The sequence below is a fragment of the Phasianus colchicus genome, chromosome 10 (assembly GCF_987193195.1).
Source record: "Phasianus colchicus chromosome 10, bPhaCol1.hap1.1, whole genome shotgun sequence".
NCBI lineage: Eukaryota > Metazoa > Chordata > Aves > Galliformes > Phasianidae > Phasianus > Phasianus colchicus.
In genome coordinates, this window is record NC_143445.1 from 6,451,179 (window position 1) to 6,470,411 (window position 19,233).

The window sequence follows — 19,233 nt, forward strand, 5'->3', positions numbered from 1 at the left end:
GTAGCATCTCAAGTGCTCCAAGGTCCGTGATTGCAGATAATACCTATCTTCAAGGACGTAAATGCAATAAAATTGTATTAAGCAAAGACACCAAAGAAAGGGAAGAAACAGCTCCACCCCCAAAGCCCTGATGAGAACACACGGCGATAACTGAACTCCAAGCTCCAGCAGCAGCCGTGTGACACACTTAGAAACAGAACCTAATTACGGCAGGTCCCCAGCCAGCGCTTTACCCACAGCATTTCTCACCCAGGAGAATTAACATGGAAGCTTCAATATTAAACAAAATGGAGTAAAGGAAAAATTACAGAGACTGAAGTTCTTTATTTAAAAAGTAGAAAGAGATAAGGACTTCTGCAATCTTATGGCAAAGAGCAACTTTGTCATTTTATGGTGGATATGACTTGGAATTCCGTGCTTTTGCAGTAACAGAAAATATGAAAGCACCCAATACGTGGATTCAATTTCAAAAGCTACACAGACAGCTGATGCAGAGCTGCATAAAATTATTACAAATTCAGATGAACAGTGATAAGGGAAAAGGTTGATTGTGGTCTTAACACGACATCTAGTTTTGTTTTCACATTCCTGTAAATGTTGGTTTTCATTAAGAACTCATTCCTGTCAAATGATGTAATCACAGGGGTTGGAAGGGACCTCAAGAATCATCGAGTCCAACCCCCTGCTACAGCAGGTACCCTGCAGGGAGGCTAAACCAGGCCACACAGCTCGGCGTCCAGCTGGGTCCTGAACGTCTCCAGATAAGGAGACTCCACATCCTCTCCAGGCAACTTGTTCCAGTGCTCCACTGTAACAGGTTGCCCTTACTGTAAAGAAGTTCTTCTGTATGTTAGTATGGAACTTCCTATGCTCAAGTTTTAGGCCATTGCTCCTTATCCTGTCACTCCATACCACCGAGAGTGGTGAACAGATACCAGAGCCTGGTCTCATCTATTTGCCTCTCACCTCCCTTTAGATATTTATAAACGTTACAGAATCACAGAATCACAGAATGGCCAGGGTTGGAATGGACCTCAAGGATCGTGAATCTCCAACCCCCCTGCCACACGCAGGGCCACCAACCTCCTCATTTAATGCTAGACCAGGCTGCCCAGGGCCCCATCCAATCTTGAGCACCTCCAGGGACAGGGCATCCACAACCTCTCTGGGCAGCCTGTTCCAGTACCTCACCACTCTCTCTGTAAAGAATTTCCCCCTGACATCCAACCTAAATCTCTCCTCCCTCAACTTAAAACCACTTCCCCTCATCCTGCAGTTATCTACCCTTTCAAAGAGTTGATTCCCCTCCTGTTCTCTTTTCCCCAGGCTGAACAGACCCAGGTCACTCTGTCTTTCATCATATGGGAGATGCTCCAGGCCCTTAATCATGTTTGTGGCCCTCCACTAGACTTCTTCCAGGAGATCCCCTTCTTGGCCACAGGGGCACACTGCTGGCTCATGGCCAACCTGTTTTCCACCAGGACCCTCAGGCCCTTCTTGCAGAGCTGCTCTGCAGCAGGTCAGCCCCTGACCTGTACTGATGCACGCAGATATTCCTCCCCCAGTGCAGGATTCTACCCTTGCTTTTGTTAAACCTCATCAGGTTCCTCCCTGTCCAGCTCTCCTGTCCGTCCAGGACTTGTTGAATGACAGCACAGCCTTCAGGTGTGTCTGCCACTCCTCCCAGCTTTATATCAACAGCAAACCTGCTAAGGGCAGACTCTGTCCCTCTATCCAAGTCACTGACAAAGATGTTGAATGAGATCAGACCCAGCACCAACCCCTGCACTGTTAGTTACAAATAACCTTTTTTTGTACAGTACCTGTCTGCTAAGCTTGGTGCTTTGCCTCTTCATACACAGCGCCCAAAGTAGAAACTACTATCAAAACAGAAAAAGGAAGTTGAAAAGAAAGTTAAGATAACAGCGTCAGAAAAGCAGTGCACTAGATTTGAAATTTCAGGAGAGGTAGAAGTCAGCCAGATAGTGGATTTTTATGTACTTGGATCAGCTGAACTCTAACAAGCTCTGCAGAATCACATTTAGTATTTAAAAATGGTACCCTGATACTTAAGGCAGCAAGTCATAAAATACATACGTTCTGTTATTGCTCAGATAAAGCACACAGATCATTATCTTGTGCTTCGCAGAATTTTCGACATACCTATACCATCTAATTCAAACATAAAAAACATTTTTAATTGAAAAATGATTTTAGAATATGACTAACATTACCAGTAGGCATAGTCAGTACTTCTGAAGTGCCAAGAAGAACAACTGGTGTAGGATGAACACTCACCACGTTCCACACATTTTTTAAAACCTATGTAGAAGTGGTACCCCCTTATCTTTAAACATCATTTGAAATTTTGTGGTATTACCAAGTTTTACCTGAAACTGTATCAACATAATAAAAATATGTGAAGAAATGTCAGTTACATAGATGGAGGCAGCCTATCAGTATAATAGAAAGTTGTGGGGGGCTTTAGTTATTATTTGGAATAAAATAAAAAGGACTTTTGTCAAAGGCACTCTGTGCCTCTGACAGGGATATTTCAAAGAAGCTGAACAATATCAGCCTGCAAAGAACTGATCATCTCTTCTCACTTCTATTGTTATAAACCAGAAAGTAAAGTTGTTTGTTCTTTTTTTTTTTTTCTAGCAAGAGCTTTGTGCCAAAGATTAATGTATCACTTGCTGCTGACAATCTGCCAAAGTAAGGATGCCTTTTCTCACTCAAGTGGGTTCACAATTACTGCTCACCACCTTCCAGTCAGCACTTATCACACCAATTCCCAAACACACTCCTCAAGTACCTACCAGACAGCTCTCCTCCACACACAGACATGTGCCCTTCACACTGAAATCACTCCTAAGAGTAAACAGCTTTGAACAGCTCTGCAGATGCTTCACCTCCTTACATCATGGCTCGGTCCCAACGTCAGGAGGGTGCACACGAGATCTCTGAAGCTCATACTCAATCCTGAATATGTCTGTCTATCACACTAAGTACTTCTCTGCCCAAGGACCCCTGCTTATGACTCAGCCAACCCTCCCTACATACCTTCCAGAGCATCCTGGTGAGAAACTTGCCCAAGTTGGGCAGGTAAATGAAATGTGTCACAAAACCATCTGAGGGCAGTGCTGTGAAAATGTTGAGTCCGTCTTACAGAAAGCAGCTAATGCACTTTCAACACAAAAGCTTTGCTGTCCAGCTGACAATTCCTACATTTATTTCTGAAATACACCATTTCTCTGTTTACGTATGCTTTCTGAGTATTCAAACAGACCAATGAAGGACCTTCAAAACCACTGAAAAATGACAAATGCTTCATAAAAATACTGCATAATAAAATCAAAGAGATGCTAATATTCTTGTTAATTCCTATTAACTGACAACAGCCCTAAAAGCAGATGCTCTCACGTCTTCCATAGATGTGTTTCTCCACCTCTACCACCCAGCTCAGCTCCCATCCACATGCCACCATTTCATCCAACCTCAAGACCTGCATCACTGAACTCATCTTAGCATCCCCACACACTTCTAACTCCAGTCAGTGCAAGGGCTGGGGGCAAGGGGAGTACAGCACTGATCCAAAGAAGGGTAAATGCTGAGGTCCCAGTAGACTCCTCAACAATTAATTTGAAATTGATGAAAATTTTTAAGATGTGGACAAAAATCTCTGTTTCCTACATTGGACACAAGAAGAAAGGGAACAAAAGCATCAGAAGAACACTGGGAAAAGAAGTTCAGAATATTCACTCTAAAACTTTGATGTATCCCAAAACTCCATTTCCAAAAGACAATAACATAAATGCATTTATTACTTGTAAGACACATTAAAAAAAAACAGAAATCACAGGCTTCTCACCTCCAGCTCTTACAGGTAAACTCATGCAATATACCATCACATACAGACACAAAAATGAAATCTGCAACACAAATTCTTTTTCCATTATAGGAAAATTATATTATTAAATTGGAAAATTATATTTCCATATCTGTACCATTCAGTCACAGTTTCTGCAGACAGCTATCCTATGAGCAGTATTCATCATTCTTCAAGACCTCTTGGGAAGCGCTCATTTTCAGAGGCAGACGTATTTCACCTATTTCTGTCTCACTCCACCCCTGCCCCAAGGCACCAGACCTCACTTGCTCAGAAGTTTCTGTTAACAATAAAGAAATAAATAAATGTGAAGAAGTAAAAAATCTGGGATCATTTAGCAACTGAACTTTAGAAGTAGAACAGTTCAGCGTTACAGCAACACATAGACTAAACTGCACAAGAAAAAAACTGGATGCTGCTATCTGTGATGGAATTTCTTTTAGGATAGCTTGATGCAGAATTCACAACACTTATGTAAACAATTAGAGTTATTGCTGCAAATCATACCAAGATATATGAAAGCAGAAGAAAACTTTCTGTAGTTCAGTTTCATGGAGAACATTAAATACAACACTGCTTATCAAAAGCAGGCGTTTAATAGTTCTGAAAGAAACAAAGTACTGAAGTTTGTATCAGGTAAGTTTTGCATCAAGACAGTAATTACAGTACTCATTTTGATGCTCTTTTTAAAGTAGATAAAGTATTTCCATATATGTAGACTGTCTCAAAGTCAAAACAGTAATTTTGATTAATTCCGAACTTAAAAACAAACAAACAACAAAATTATCACATCTGCCCCCAAACTTTTAAATGAATAAAGCAATTGAAAAACATTTAGGGCATTTTGCCTCAGCCAAAGCCACAAAGCAGAGGTAGCAGACACCTTACCAAGGACAGCCCTGTCTGCATGCAGTCCCTGAGGCCACATCCTGCAGCACGCAGGGCCACCTAGAGCTGCCAAACCAATAAACAGAGCAAACAAATCCACGGGAGGTGGTGCAACTGCTCCTATCTCACGCCTTGTCAGAGGAAGCTTTTTTGACATCGTCAGTTTCATTATTGTTTCTATTATCTCTGAAGCCAGCAGGTAAATCTGATTATTCTGCTCACAACACGCTCACAGCCTGTTTACTCACTGGGGCCTCACCCTGCAACTGTAACCCACGTCAATGGAGGCCCATTCCTGAATGTACTTCCACCGAATATTCAGACATGAAGATTTACTCATGTAAAACCACCAGCATGTAGAAGAGTTGGGTCAGTGCTGCTGCACACAAAGCAGCAGACACCTCAGGCACTGCACAAACACAGAGCCTCGGCCTCAGTAACTGCAGTCTGTTAGTCCAGACTGCAGGCACAGACCTTGTGTCACAAAGCAGAACTGTGCAATAACAGGTTTTTATTGTGAATTCTTAAACTTAATTTTTAAATCTGCTCTGCTTCTAACGTAAGTTGGTATTTGCCACAAGAGCTGACGTAGTTATCCCAGCAAAACACACTGCAGCCCTGTGAGGGCCATCAGCACCACCACGAAACAAAGCTGAGTGCACTAACGCTGACAGTTCTCTTCCCTCAGGATTCCAGGTCCTCACATTTGAAGGCAAACAAAGTGAGATTTGAGATGCAGAGTCTGACACCACAGGTATTAATGCTCTGGGCACATCAACATGAACACAAACACTCTAACAAACAAGCTTTCCTATGTACCTGTACAAATGGCACTTACTTCAGGTTCTCTCTCTCTCTGCATTGCTTTCACAAAAACTGCCAGTTGTGAAAAAGTTAACTGAATAACTTGCACTCTGCTGCTACCAAGCACAACAGGCCAGAAAACCCACCTGAAGCCTAAAGAGCAACACGGACTCTACATAAAACGGAATGTCAAATGACAACAGCTCACCAACACGGGGCCACGTCCAGGTAAGCTGCCTGATGACAAGAGGCACGGAGCCCAGGGCAGTTTTCCACATGTATCCCCGGATCCATGAAAAGGCAGCAAGCTGCCTGAGCTCCGTCTGGAACACATGGCAGCTGTCAGGCTGAGCAGCCAAGCACCAGCACGCACTGCCACCGCCAGCTGAAAGTAAAGCAGCTCATGTTTTTCCTGTCCCTGTCCAGCACATGGAGCATTCCATCAGCTTGTATTTTGATGGGACTTTGTTTTTTAAAAAGTCATGTTTGCCAAACAGAGCATATTGCAGACATAGGCAGCATTACAGAAAATGTGCAACGCTTTACACGCACATTAAGCGTGAGCACAGCTTCCCAGAAAGGCATTAAGGCAGCGAGGAGCGATGCATTCCCTGCTTGCTACATCACAGGAGTCAAAGAGAGATTTTTTATTATTTTTTTGTTCAGGAGCCATTCCTACACCAGAATGTGGAGTTCTGCCAAAGCTCCACAGACAATTGGGGAACCAGCAAGCCTATGACATCAGATATTCCAGGGAAGTGAAACTTGACTTAACGGAAGTGATTTTTGTTACAGAAAAACAGATACCGAAATAGGCACTAACAAAAGTATTTTAAGACCATACGTGGGAGCGGTTCTTTTTTAATAACTTGAAATAAGGCTATAATTGTAGCAGGAATCCCAGCTAAGTGTGTTCCCAAGTCAATCCACAGGACAGTGCCCTCGATAGTTCTAAGATCCGCGATACGGAAACACACCGAGGCCAAGCAAGGAGCAATGAGGACTGCCGCTCCAGCCCCTGCCCTCAGCTCACCGCTGACATTTGTGGACCCAACGCTCCCCAGCAGCCTGGTCACCGATTCCACCCTAACGCACTGCCCCGGCGCCTCGAGTGTTGAAATACATTATTTCTTCACGAGCGGCTCTCCCTAACGGAAAGCCGCGCCTCGCGCAGCCGGCTCTCACCCGGTTAGCAGCTCTGGAACCGCAGCGCCGGGCGCCCGCTCCGCTCCGCCCCGCCGCCCGAGGAGCGCAGCGCCGCGCCGCCGGCTTTGGCCGCGCTCCGCAGCTGCAGCGGAGCACAACCCGTCAGCCCATGCGGGGACGAAAGGAGCCCGCCGAACCCCGAAGCGCTCCTCTCGCGGGGCGGTCCCGGCTCCGGCAGGAGGGCTCCCGCACCGCCACGCGCCGGACGGGCTGGCCGCACACGGCCCCGCTCCGTGAGCCGCGCGACGGCAGCTCGAGCTCCGGCCCGTCCGCCCCGCTCCTCCTCGCGGCTCCCAGGGAGCGCAGCGCCCGGCGCCCCGGGCAGCTCGGAGCAGCGGGACGCTGCCGGACCACTTGTTGCGGCTCCCGCCGCGCCGTCCCACGCGCCGGAGCGGTGGCAGCGCCGCCCGCCCAGTTGAGCAACGGCCGTGTCGCAACGCGCCGCAGCCCGGAGGCGCCCCTTCCTGCGGGGCGGGGACGGACCGAAACAGCCGGGGGAAAGCCCCGCCGCGCCGGCCCGGCCCGCTCCGAACGCCGACCGGCGCTTCCCGGCACCCACCTGCCCGAGCGGCGGCCGGTCCCAGCCCCGGCCTCAGCCCCGGTCCCGGCCAGCGCGGCGGCTCCGGCGCGAGCGGGGCCGGCTCCGTCCGCTCCCTCACGCCGCCTCCGCGGGCGCCGGGTTACCTAGGCGATGGCTTCGCCCTCGGGCCCCGCCCCGCCCCCGGCGCGAGCCGCCAACCGAGGCGCAGCTTTCAATGTCGACCCGCCGGCGGCAGCCAATCGGCAGGCGCGTCCCGCCCGGCCCGTGCTCCCATGAGGGCCGGAGCTGAGCCGCGCCGCCGGGACCGGGCCGCGCTGCGAATGCGGCTCGGCGCTCCGGCGGGCCGGGCCCGGCCGCCTCGTTACGGAACCGGTCTGGGAAGGCGGCGGGATCAGGCTGGCCCCACGGCGGTGGGGCCCTGCGCAGCCCCACGGCCCGGCCCGGCGCTTCTGGGGTAACTGCATCAGGACGGAACGTGGCAGAAACGGCGGCTCCGGCTGCTTCCCGTAAGCCCTACGGGAGGCTCGGCTCGGCTCGGAGGCACAGCAGCGTGAGGCACGGCGCTCAGCCCCGCACAGCGCCCCGCACAGCGCCCCGCACAGCGCCCCGCACAGCGCCCCGCACAGCGCCCCGCACAGCGCCCCGCACAGCGCCCCGCACAGCGCCCCGCACAGCGCCCCGCACAGCGCCCCGCGCCGCCCGGCCGTGTGCCCACAGCCACGCGTGCGTGGCAGCGCGGTACGAGGCTCGTTTTCCAGTTACTCCAGTTTCCAAAACAGAGAGTTGAATTTAATCCCTCATCAGCTCCACTTATCCACTGTGAGGGCACTAAAAATCCATTACCCCGGGTCAGGAATCAGCCAGGAGAGGCTGGGTTGCCTGTTTCAAACAAACAGACCAACCACAACAGGTGGGCCAGAATTCCACGGAAGGGCAGCCGCCTCCCAATTAACTTGGGAACGTTAATTTGGTGCTACGTGGCATGAAAGGTGAGAGTGCAATACCACAGCTAGGCAAACGTCAAGAGAAGGCAGAAGTTACTGAGGAGCATTTCCTACCCGGTGCTGGCGCCTTCGCCGTCTGTCTGCAGGCTGTCTCAGTTAATGGTTCCCCTTCATGCTCTTCCCCGGTTCTCTTACAGCTGCCTGGCACTCCCCGTGCTGTGTTGGAGCATCATGCTGCTGCCTCGTACTGCAATGCTGCAGTGACTTCGTCTGACTTCCTTTCTTCCTGGAAAAAAAAAAAAAAAAAAAAAAACCAGCAGATTTTAAATGAATGTAAGTGTTTCATCAGGTAAGAGCATACAGAGACAAATCTCATCTCTGTGGATCCCATCCTATGTAACTGAGCGGAGTTCAGCTCAGTGAGCTGCTTATCCCTTTTGTGTAAAGATTACCTCGATACTGAAACACTGTTCTGAAAAACAAGGCACAAATGAAATCCAGTAGTGCAAGAAGCCCCAGACATATCCCCTTTCAAACCAGTCTAATACTTGTGGGTTTGACTCTAAGCATTCCAATAGTCTTGGCCTGGATACTCAGCCCTTGGCTCGCTGGTTGGCTTTGCTGATGACAAATGGTTTCATGTCTGACTATTCTTGGAAAAATTGGGCTTTTTTTTTTTTTTTAAGAGATATTTATGCAAGATTTTGCAACATTATAGGATCGGGTACAGTCTTTGTAGAACAACATTATAAAGTGCAAATGAGAGTGATTTAGTAGAAGCAGAAGAGGGTTACAATCCAGAAACTTCATAGTATTCTCTGCACTGCCATTTTTTCAATTTAATAATGGTGCCTTGAATTGCCCATCATGTATAAAGCTACAAGCACTTAGACACTGTTTTATACTATATACACCTTCAGCTGCATCTATTAATAGAATTCAGGGAAATCCACTCACGGGGAGATTTCTGTAGGTTTGTACTTCAGACTTCACATTTCTTTCTCATTCTGTGCTTTAATGCCTCAGTACTTAGTGGTGGGAGTGAAATGATCTCAATCAGCAGTAACCAGCATATTTCAGATTACAGTCAATCAGCTAGCACTCTGCATGTGTTTGTGTCTGACAGGCAGCTGTTATGGGCAGTGCATGCAATATGGACGAAGAATTCGCCTGTAGCACCTTAAGTAAACATTTTTATGCCCTCCATGGCAGTGAAAGAAACAGAAGTTTTAAATATCACTTAAATTTTCAATTTCCTTATTTTTAGATTCTCTTCCCACCCCCCCCCCCCCTTTGCAAAACAACAAGTGCTCTATTATTCTGCCCCCCCAGGCTATTGTTACATATGTTCTCAGTATAACAAAAGGTTTTTGTCTAAAAAGGCTGTATCTGAGTCATGTCTTTGCATGCAAAACAGCTGTACACCTAGGGCACATTCTTGCTCACTTAAAAATGTGTCATTTTCAGCATTCTGGTATACACTATTTTAGCCCTGTGTAACAGCCACGTTCAGAAAAAGGAACCAGTGTACACACTGTGCATCTACAGACAGCTTACAATAGCAGCAGCAGACCCAGGCAGAGGAGAGGAAACGTTGTGCAAAAGATTTTTGGCCTAAAGCAGAAAAAACTTCTCTGGAGAGAGAAAGAGAAGAAAAAAAAAGCATCTTAGTAAATCTAAAGGACAGTGATCCAAAACACAGCTGAGTACTGGCCAGGAAACACTTAGAAATCACTTAGTACAACTTTAATGCTGGTACTGATGGCAACTTGCTGATGTCCCCCTCGTGATACAACACAACATCCACAAACCTATCAGCCTTTATCAGTTAATGCACAGAACTTCTTGTGGTGAACAGATTTAGGTCAGATGTTAGGAGGAAATTCTTTACTGTAAGGGGGATTAATGTCTTGGCATTGGCTGCCCAGACAAGCTGTGGATGCCCATCTGCAGAGGTGTCCAAGGCCAGGTTGGATAGGGCCCTGGGAGCCTGGCCAGCTGGGTAGTGTTGTATCCCTGTCCTGCCAGGGAGTTGGAAGTGGAAGGGCTTTAAGTTGCTTTCCAACCCAAGCCACTCTGTGATTCTGGTTGTACGATAATGGCTGCGGTGAAGAAGCCTGCCTCGCTCAGTTCTGTAAGCAGAACACTCCCTCAGAAGGTGTTCTGTGCAGAACCTTGGTCATTTCCAGGACTGTACCCACGTGTGCTTCTACAGTAAGCTGCTCCTTGTTTCTCACACTGACTCTGGTGGAGAGGGAGGCAACAGCAAATAATGGACTGAGTGACATTCAGTACCAGACTGCAAATACAGATGTAGGACAAAATGAAGCTACAGCCTGCAGTAACACCAAGCAGCTTTTAACAGTGTTTTGCTAACAGTTATTTAATACGTATAAACTTCAGTGGAAAGCTCTCTGAGAACCTACAGCAGGGAAACAGGAGCCAGAGAGGCAAGCTGTTATGTGAAGCAGGGCCCCACACAGCCAGCACCCCACACACTCATCCTTGCACTTCCTTGTTCTGTGCCTTTACTGAATGCAGTGCTTGAGGCCTTTCATTTTAAATCTGTAAGCCTAACTTAAATGACCCAAAGCCACTAGAAATAGAAGGCCGCTTCCTTGTCCTCCTGACCTTTCCTGACCGCTGGAACACATCAGCAGTACAAGGAGTCAGCTGATGTACCCTTAAGGGAGACAGAGCCCTGCTGTCACTGAGCGGGCTGAGCTCCTTCCCTTTTTCCCCTCTGATGAGGGCTGACTGAGCTGTCATGCAGGAGTGGCTGCAACCAGAGAGCAGCCTGAGTGCCCAGAGCTGCTGCCTACCAGCACAGCCCGTCCTCCCATGGGCACTGCCATCTCTCTCGGGATCCCTGGGTCTGGGCCATGACCTGGGGGACCAGAGTCCTTCTGACTGAGGCTGTGAGTGTACCGTATGAGCTGGGAGCCAAACCCCATTATCCCATCCTGTACATCCACAGCAGTAGGCACACTGCCATAGTGCTTCAAATCACAAATGCCACAATCAGAAGTTTTTGGGTAGACACTCTTAAAAGGTGGTATTGTTGATCAATTTATGCCAATTCTATGCTAACCTTGTTGTAATAAAGCAATATTTTTCATATGATTTATCTGTACAGAAACTGGTTGAAAGTGCAGTTGTCACTGATTGCATACTACATTTGTGAGTAGTCACTTATTTTCTGCACCTGCTCATGACAAACAGGTTTCTGGGTATGGGCACACTGCACAAGACAGCTTATTCATCAGGCATGTGGATGTCCATGTTGTAACAGACAGCAAAGATCGAAAGCAGTTGGTCAGGGTAAGCAAGGCCTTCACAAAGAGCAACACCATCCTGACACAGCACTCTGACTTTGCTGCTATGTTCTCCTTTTACATATAAACATTTCTACATCCTTTTTTAGTTTTACCGATTTCCTAACACAGATTTTGCAAACACAGTTCTATTCACCCATACAACACAATCTTTCATTAAAGCATCTTGAATAAACAGTGCCTAATAGAGCCAAGACTTGTGTCACCACATAACCTCACACATCGCACAGACAAGCCTTCCCCCAGCTGTTTCTCACCTGCCCACTGTATAGGTCTGATCTCATACCCAATATTAGCATTTTTTTTTGTCATGAAAAAGAGCACTGAATTGCTAGAACTTTTTAAATGAGACATTGAGTTCCCTTGTGTTATTTCTACTGACTTTTCTAATCAAATATAAAGATCCCATGGCACATCTTGGCAAAAAGTAGGGCACAGACAGCTTATTTATTCACTTACTAAAAATAGGCTTCAACGTCCAGCAGGTTTTAATGCGTTAGATAGCACTTTAAATGTAATAGCTGCCACACCTGTCCTGATACAGATAAATGACCGGTTACATTCATCTTTGCAACATGTTAATTACAAAAATCAACCATCAGGTTTCACAACTACCTTAGAAGTTCCATTTTGCTGAAATACTTACTAGGATTAGGCTGTCCAACAACTGAAAAGGCAATAAAAAAGCTTCTTACCCTTACAGGAGGAGCTTCTGACACCCTTTCAAGCACTGCACAGCATGTTTCACATCTCTCAGGTTAATGGTATATTACTGTTCTCAGCCAAAGGCAAAAACTAGGGAAGAAATTCATTATGGGAACTGGAACAGAAATGGTTTAAAGCAACTTATCTTCCTCCTCCCTTCACTTATTTATTTTCTGGCTGGCCTTTTTGTTAAGGCTGTTCTGATAACAGAACAAATGTTACAACTGTGAAAAGAAATAGAGTAATAGTGATCAGGAGTATTACTGAGAGTATCACACTTTGTAATGACTGTGGTTGGCTATGGAATGTACGAAGGTAGACTTATTTCTCAATTCAGCCTTGCAGAAATCTTTGAACTGCTGTTCTGTCAAGCCTGCTTAGAGAAGCTCACTGTCCAGTCATTTACGTCAATGCTGTAAGTCAGGGTTAACAAAACTTCATTTTGTGTATAACTGTCATAAGAGAGAACAATCTTTAGCCCTGACATGACATCAACGTGGTTGCCCTTTGAGTCAAACCCATTTACTGACCTGCAGCACACAATGAACATCACTTCTGAATTTGGTCATGTGCCATTCACAAATCATGAAAAACTTGCTCAGAAACAAATCTTCCTTTATCTTCTATGGGTTACATGCCATGCATAAATCAAAGAAAGAAATGAACACAAACGTGTTATATTACTGCTCCCAGAGAGCACAGGTACTGCATTAGCAGTTTGGTAACCCACAGAAAAACAGGACCACTTCCATCCCATTGATGATTACGCACTACTAGAAAGCTAGTACAGCTGTACAACAAGTATTACATGCAACATCATTCCTCTAAAAACATCTATTCCTAGTATATAGACTTCTTTTAAGCCTCTATTTAAGATCTCAGATGTGTGCTTCTTCCCACTTGTGAATATGCTATCATTTTAAAAATAAAAGTTTGTAAGTGGTATTAAAAGTGCTCACAAAATACATATAACTACCAGCTAGGCATTCAAACAGTCTTCACGGATTTCTTATTAACGATGCCTCAAATGTCCATGATGCTCTCTAACACTAATTCACAAGCATCTATTCATATCAATGTTTCTTTTGTTATAAAACTGTTCTTCAACAGTCGGATCAGTGCAAAGAGTTACGAAGGCATCCTGAAATCAGTGAGAACCAGGCACATGCAACACTGCTGGAACAAACAAACACTTTCATCTCACAGTTCTGTTAATACAGCTTCTCGTGATCACAAGCCATGAGCCCTGCCCTCAGTCAAAACCGCATCCGATGCATTTCAGAGCAGTGCCCGCACAGCGTGATTAACGTGCACTGCACAGACAATGCCAAAGAGATGCTGGGAATACTCCTCAGTTCCACTACATAGTTTGCAGAAACACTCCATGCAAACTTTGGTTGCCAGACAGTCCAGGCAGCCTGAATCAGGAAGGCTCCTGTTACTTCTTGGAATGACATTTCAGACAGTATCTTTGGGCTACATAAGCATCTGGTCCTGGACAGCCAATGTTACTAAACCTGGCTAGATGCCATAAAAAAGAAAAATCATTGCAGCGTAAGTGTATTATTGTAACTTCTTAAACTTACAAATTAAGCCTGCCTCAGTGTTCCCAGACTCCATGCCTATGTTAAATCTCTTTCAACCATGTTTCCAGGTGCTGGTGAACCAAATCGAAGTACGCGCCTCTTTCACCCACTCTGTCTGGCAATCTATCACAACAAGTCTGAAAGCTTCGCTGCTATGAATCACACCCTGTCAGATTAAATAACTATGCAAATGATGCCAATTCTCTGTTTATCACAGCTTTGTCAGTGAAACAAATCAGACAGCAGGTGAATCATTAAACTTCCATCTGTTTGGATGCCAAGTAAACACAGAGGCAAGCAGAGAGGTGTTGGCCTAAGTTCATGCTTTCCAATCTATTTCTCTTTTCCTGTATCACGGTGACATTGCTAACACGAGCAGAGAACCATCCTTGCTTTTTTGTCAGCACAGCCCATTTGGCTGCAGTTCAGGAAGTCCTTTGGGCACATCAGGAGACGGAAGCACACGCTGAAGCGGCTTTCTCAGGAGGGCATTTGCTGTATAAGCCTCTGATTGGGAAGGTAGAGTTTCATTTCCAAGAAGAAAACCACATCCATTTAAGTAGCTCCACCATTTATTGCATAGCTCTTCTGCTTGGAAGGGATTGCTGAGGGCTTTTTTTTTTTTTTTTTTTTTGGAAATTCAGCTCTACAGTGAGGCCATACCAATGAGATATCACTGCCTGGAGATGGGCTATAACCTTCTGGATAAGGTTAGGTCACCTTTGCAAGAGAGCACATTCCAGTAGTTCATAAAAATGTGTTAGAAGAGCTTTTTATTTTTATTCCTGGAATGCATCTCTTTGCCAAAAAAAGGTAGTTATGCTCGGGAAAATATTCCACGGGGAGCAAACATTCTTCTGCAAAGCCATTCCTCCCTGCTCCACCCCGACTGACATTGCACAAGCTGAATAATGCATGTCAAGGCATTAAGTAACATGTAAACATTTCCAGTAAGTGTTCCTGCTGCAGGCCTTGGCTTAACTGGTATTGCTTCCATCTATGATAGTGGAAAAAACAACTTCCTCTGTTCTTCTGCACCTAAAGTTTAATATTAATGGAGCATTTCTTACTAATCACTGACTATTAGCATCCTCCTTCCCATTTCCCAGTATAGATTTTAAAAGCCTATCAAATGAAGCCTTCCTCAGAAAAGGATCTCTCTGGTGGCCTCACAGCCTAAGCAATGAAGTAACATGGTGTCCCACTATACTGTAGTTCTGGTAATAGGTTTAAGGACAAGTTCTAGTCACAAGTATGCCGGGTTCTTCCCATACTGCTGAAGATGTTGTACATGAACCTCTGGCTTTTCATCACAAACTGTCTGCTCATTATCCTTCCCCCCATGCTCCCAATTTCAAGCCTACATATTCTCACATGTTTTTCCCAGAGAGTGAGAGCACAGTGTTGGGAAGCCGCAGCCCTTTTCAGACTGGTGGAGGAAATCCCCTTGGAATTTAGTACTGCTTCAGGCATGCATGCTGTTTGCACAGCATACACCAGTAATTCCTCCTCCCTTACTATCCTTGACACTTCACAACAGTGGCAAGTGTGGTTCTGCACAAACTAACCCAAAGGGGATGTGCTTCCAAACAAAAAACATACAGAAGCTAAGACATCTCTTGGATGAAGACAAGCTTTTGAATCACCTCAAGGAGACTGAAAACCACTAGGCCCAACAGAAAACTGCCCAAGGAAGTGTCTGGGATTTTCCATTGGAATGTGTGCTTTCCCAAAGGGTTTTCTGTAGGAGAGACTGCCCTAGGGTCAAGTGTCTGAGGAGCTCCCAGTAAACAACACTAAATTCCACTCTGAAAAGTGCTTGAGCAAAAACTTCACCTTCATACCCAACAGCTCTGTTAAAAATCATGTCTTTCCTATAACATTTTCTAGGTATAAATTATTTATTTTAATGTCTCTTAGCTGGACAGGGCTGAGAGCAGTTGCAGGTGAGCTGGCTTGTTCTCCTCTGCATTAATGAATCATTTCACTGGCAGTCAACCTCACGGCCCAGCGGAGGTCACAGCACCAGCAGTGCTGAACATTACCTGGAGCCAAGGGTCTCTGCTGACCTGCAAAATGTTTCATTACACACAGAGCTGCTTAAAAAGGGAAAAGCTCAGCTGATCTTCCTACCTGAAAGTACAGCAAACTCATACTGCTTTTTAATGAGTTTTTGATGGGCTTTCCTGAACAGCAGCACACATGCAATCTTGTGGTGTAGCAAGTCACAGGAACACCTAGAGATGGGATATTAATAATTTGGTTTGATGTTTACTGATATGTGGCTCCAACTGAACTTGTTGGAAGACTGTCTTAAAGCACAGTGAGCTCCCCAGCCTTCATTATGGAGTTGCAACAAAACTGATCCCAGAGACAAACTGCACAAAGCATACTCCTGTTTGGGTAACACATGGAAAGCAGAAATACCAGTACACAACCTCCTCCAGGTACTGGCCTTTCCTCATGTTTACAGCAGCAGCCCTTTTTGCCCAATCTCCGCTCTGCATTGAGCCTGCACACTGAATGTCACAGCTCCAGACCCCAAGGCCAGCCGATCTCAGCAGGCTTCCCATCTCCACACAACTGCTGCACTGATAGCAGTGACTCAAGGAAGACAAAAGCACAGTGAAACAGAACTCGTGGCCATCAGAGCAAAATCGGATCGCAACCGCATGAAAACTGTTGTGCACATCTCAGTACCTGCTATGGGCTATCTTTATGTACAGGCTGATTAGCACAGGTACAAAGCCAAACTCAACCAGGAGGAGTCTGTCCTGCTCACAAAGTTGTTCCCTGCAACATGAGTCGCTGGAAACATAAGTTAATGATTGCTATCACAGATATCACAGGAATGTGCCACGCTCATTAAGAAATGTTTTGAAGAAAGGTTTTTGCACATTACTTCCTCCCTGCTTTTAGCTCCTCCACAGAAGAAGAACCACTGGAAAGACCAAAGCAGCTGCAAACACCTCTGGAAATAGCTCTGCCTCACCACTGCCACTTCCCTAAGAATCAGCAACTTGCTGCACTCATAATTCTTTGTACTGTGAAATAACATCCTCGGTGAAAGAATGATAGAACTTCTGACTTCTAGGCTTCAAAGAATGTGACTGCCCGGGCTAAGCAGACTCAAGAAAGATCAGTGGCTTCCAGACTTTTCAAGAAATTACATTTAACTGAAAGGCATCCGTTTTTCAGTCAAGGTACTGAGGGCACCAAAGTCCACAAGTAAGCTCTACATGTAGGGGGAACCATGCTGGCAGCAGAAGAAATGCATTCACACTCACTTTTCCCCTGCAGCCACCCACTAGGAATGCAGCCTCGTGTCAGTCAGCACATGGAAGGAGATGCCAGCCTAACACCCACCCCCACCTCGTGCTGCACGGCAGTGCTTGGCAGGGTGGGTGCACCCATCCCACCAGGAGCAGGCAGCAGGCTGCTCATCTGGCACAGCACGAAAACTATAGGAGACCAGGACTGAGTGTAATGACAGCCCATCTGACACACAGAAATGCAACAGACCAGCCTACCCATCCCATCTGTCCCCTTACTGCTGCATGCTGCCTCTCAGGCTCGAGCTGAGGGCTTCATCAGAGGGTTCCAGCTGCAACAATCCCATCACCCTGCAGGAGCAGTGATGCACTGCCCTTGGAAGAGAGCAGGAATCCAGCAGAGTTTCTGATGGCACTCTACATTTGTATAAACACAGAATGACTTAAGCTGAAGCTTCAAACACATCCTTTCCTCATCATTAACTATATTTACAGGTTCTTCTCATAAGGATGACTTCCAATTAAAGCAAATCAGTAACAGTGTGGACTGGAGGGGTGTTTCATGATGGCAGTAAGTGTCAGCCATCAGCTAACACACACCTTAGAAATTCCATCTTTGCTCCCCACACCACTAACAATGAATGGATCCAGTACCTACAACATCTACCATATAGAAAAATAAATTTACTCCACATTGCAGTAAAAAAGTTTGAGATGCAGATGTAACAAAGTCAATTCTATAGCAACTTTAACATAAAAACATGCTCAAAGCCTCTTAGAACTATTTAACAGTAGTGCTTTCCTCTAATAATTTAACTTCAAAAGCGTATACTTAACCCATAATTCTTGACTATAATGCAAAATACTCCTTTACTCTGTAAAGTATTAAGGAGACTTGTATTTCCATCTCCTCTAATTCAGTTGTATCTCAAACTACCATTTTTCACTGGGATGTGAGAACTGAAGAAGAAATACACATTTTTTTTTAAATGAGGCTGTGTTGTGGATGCTAAGTTCCCTGTTAAAAAAACACACCATTACACTCCATGGCTTAATCATCTTACACACATCTAGGAATTGCTGATGTTCAGCTAAATTGTCATTTACCACACACTTCTCTTGCAAAGCTGAGCTTGGTTTTCTTTTGTTGTTTTCTCTGCTTCTCCCACGAGGACAGCTCAGGGAATTGGCATGCAGCTCTGCAGCAGGTTGGCCATATGAACTCTATTAAAAAACTGATTACTTCAAGTTGTTACAGATCAGGTGATAACCTCCCTCAAAAGAAAATGAAAAAAAATGAAGAGACTCTAATTAGTATCTAATAAAGAAGTGGGGCTGTTCCACTGCGTAAACACTGACTTAGAATAATAACAGAGGAGACTCAACAAACAATGCTTTGTGTTTCTCTCTACAGCCAGTGATAACTGCTCCAGGGGCCTGCCCCTCCCAGCACTGGGAGCACGCAGAATTCTGCAATAGTGTGATACAGCTTTCCCATACCCTGCTAAAATATACAAAAAGCACATATCTGGAGCACAATTTAAAAGGACAAGCTGACGCCCCACTCCGCACACCTGGCCTGAAACAAAATATTGTGAAATAGGTCCTTCTGGGCAAACTGATACATCACAGCCCCAGTGAGGCAGCTCTCAGCATAACCTCCGCACGTATGAATCCAGGCAGCTTGTGCAGGTATCACTGCATGTGGCTGCACCTGTGATATCACCAGCAGAAAGCTCAGCTAGCGTAAGGGTTTTTCTCTCACTCCTTACACTAAAAGCAAGTCCTCTATCACCTGCACATTGTATTGATGGAACCAAACGCTGCTGCAGTTGATTCATGACTGGTTCACTCAGTAGCAAACAAGTAATTTGGATGTTAGCAAAGTGCTTCACACTTAACAACTGATAGCAAACAAATGCATTAGAATTAAGGCTACTGAAGTCAGGCATTAGGAATGAGCGCTTGCATAACACATTTATTGCCAGTTCTGCATTACTGCTGTTGCTTAATTCATGTTCTTTGACAGATCCGGAGACACTGGGAACCCTAATTATCAATCT

At 45.8% G+C, this 19,233-nt stretch overlaps 1 protein-coding gene across 9 annotated transcripts in view; it reads right to left on the reverse strand.

Annotated features, from left to right (window-relative positions):
- PIK3CB (phosphatidylinositol-4,5-bisphosphate 3-kinase catalytic subunit beta) overlaps window positions 1-19,233 on the reverse strand; it is an 89,985-nt gene that overhangs the window by 58,213 nt on the left and 12,539 nt on the right. For 5 of the 9 annotated variants that reach the window (XM_090147193.1, XM_090147199.1, XM_090147195.1 and 2 more), the window contains one exon: window positions 8,387-8,558. The gene's annotated coding sequence lies outside the window, so the exon portion shown is untranslated. Of the gene's footprint in view, window positions 1-6,614; window positions 6,727-6,766; window positions 6,907-7,346; window positions 7,469-8,386; window positions 8,559-19,233 lie in introns of those variants that run through there. The other 4 variants (XM_031596424.2, XM_031596422.2, XM_090147196.1 and 1 more) reach the window with 3 other exon arrangements.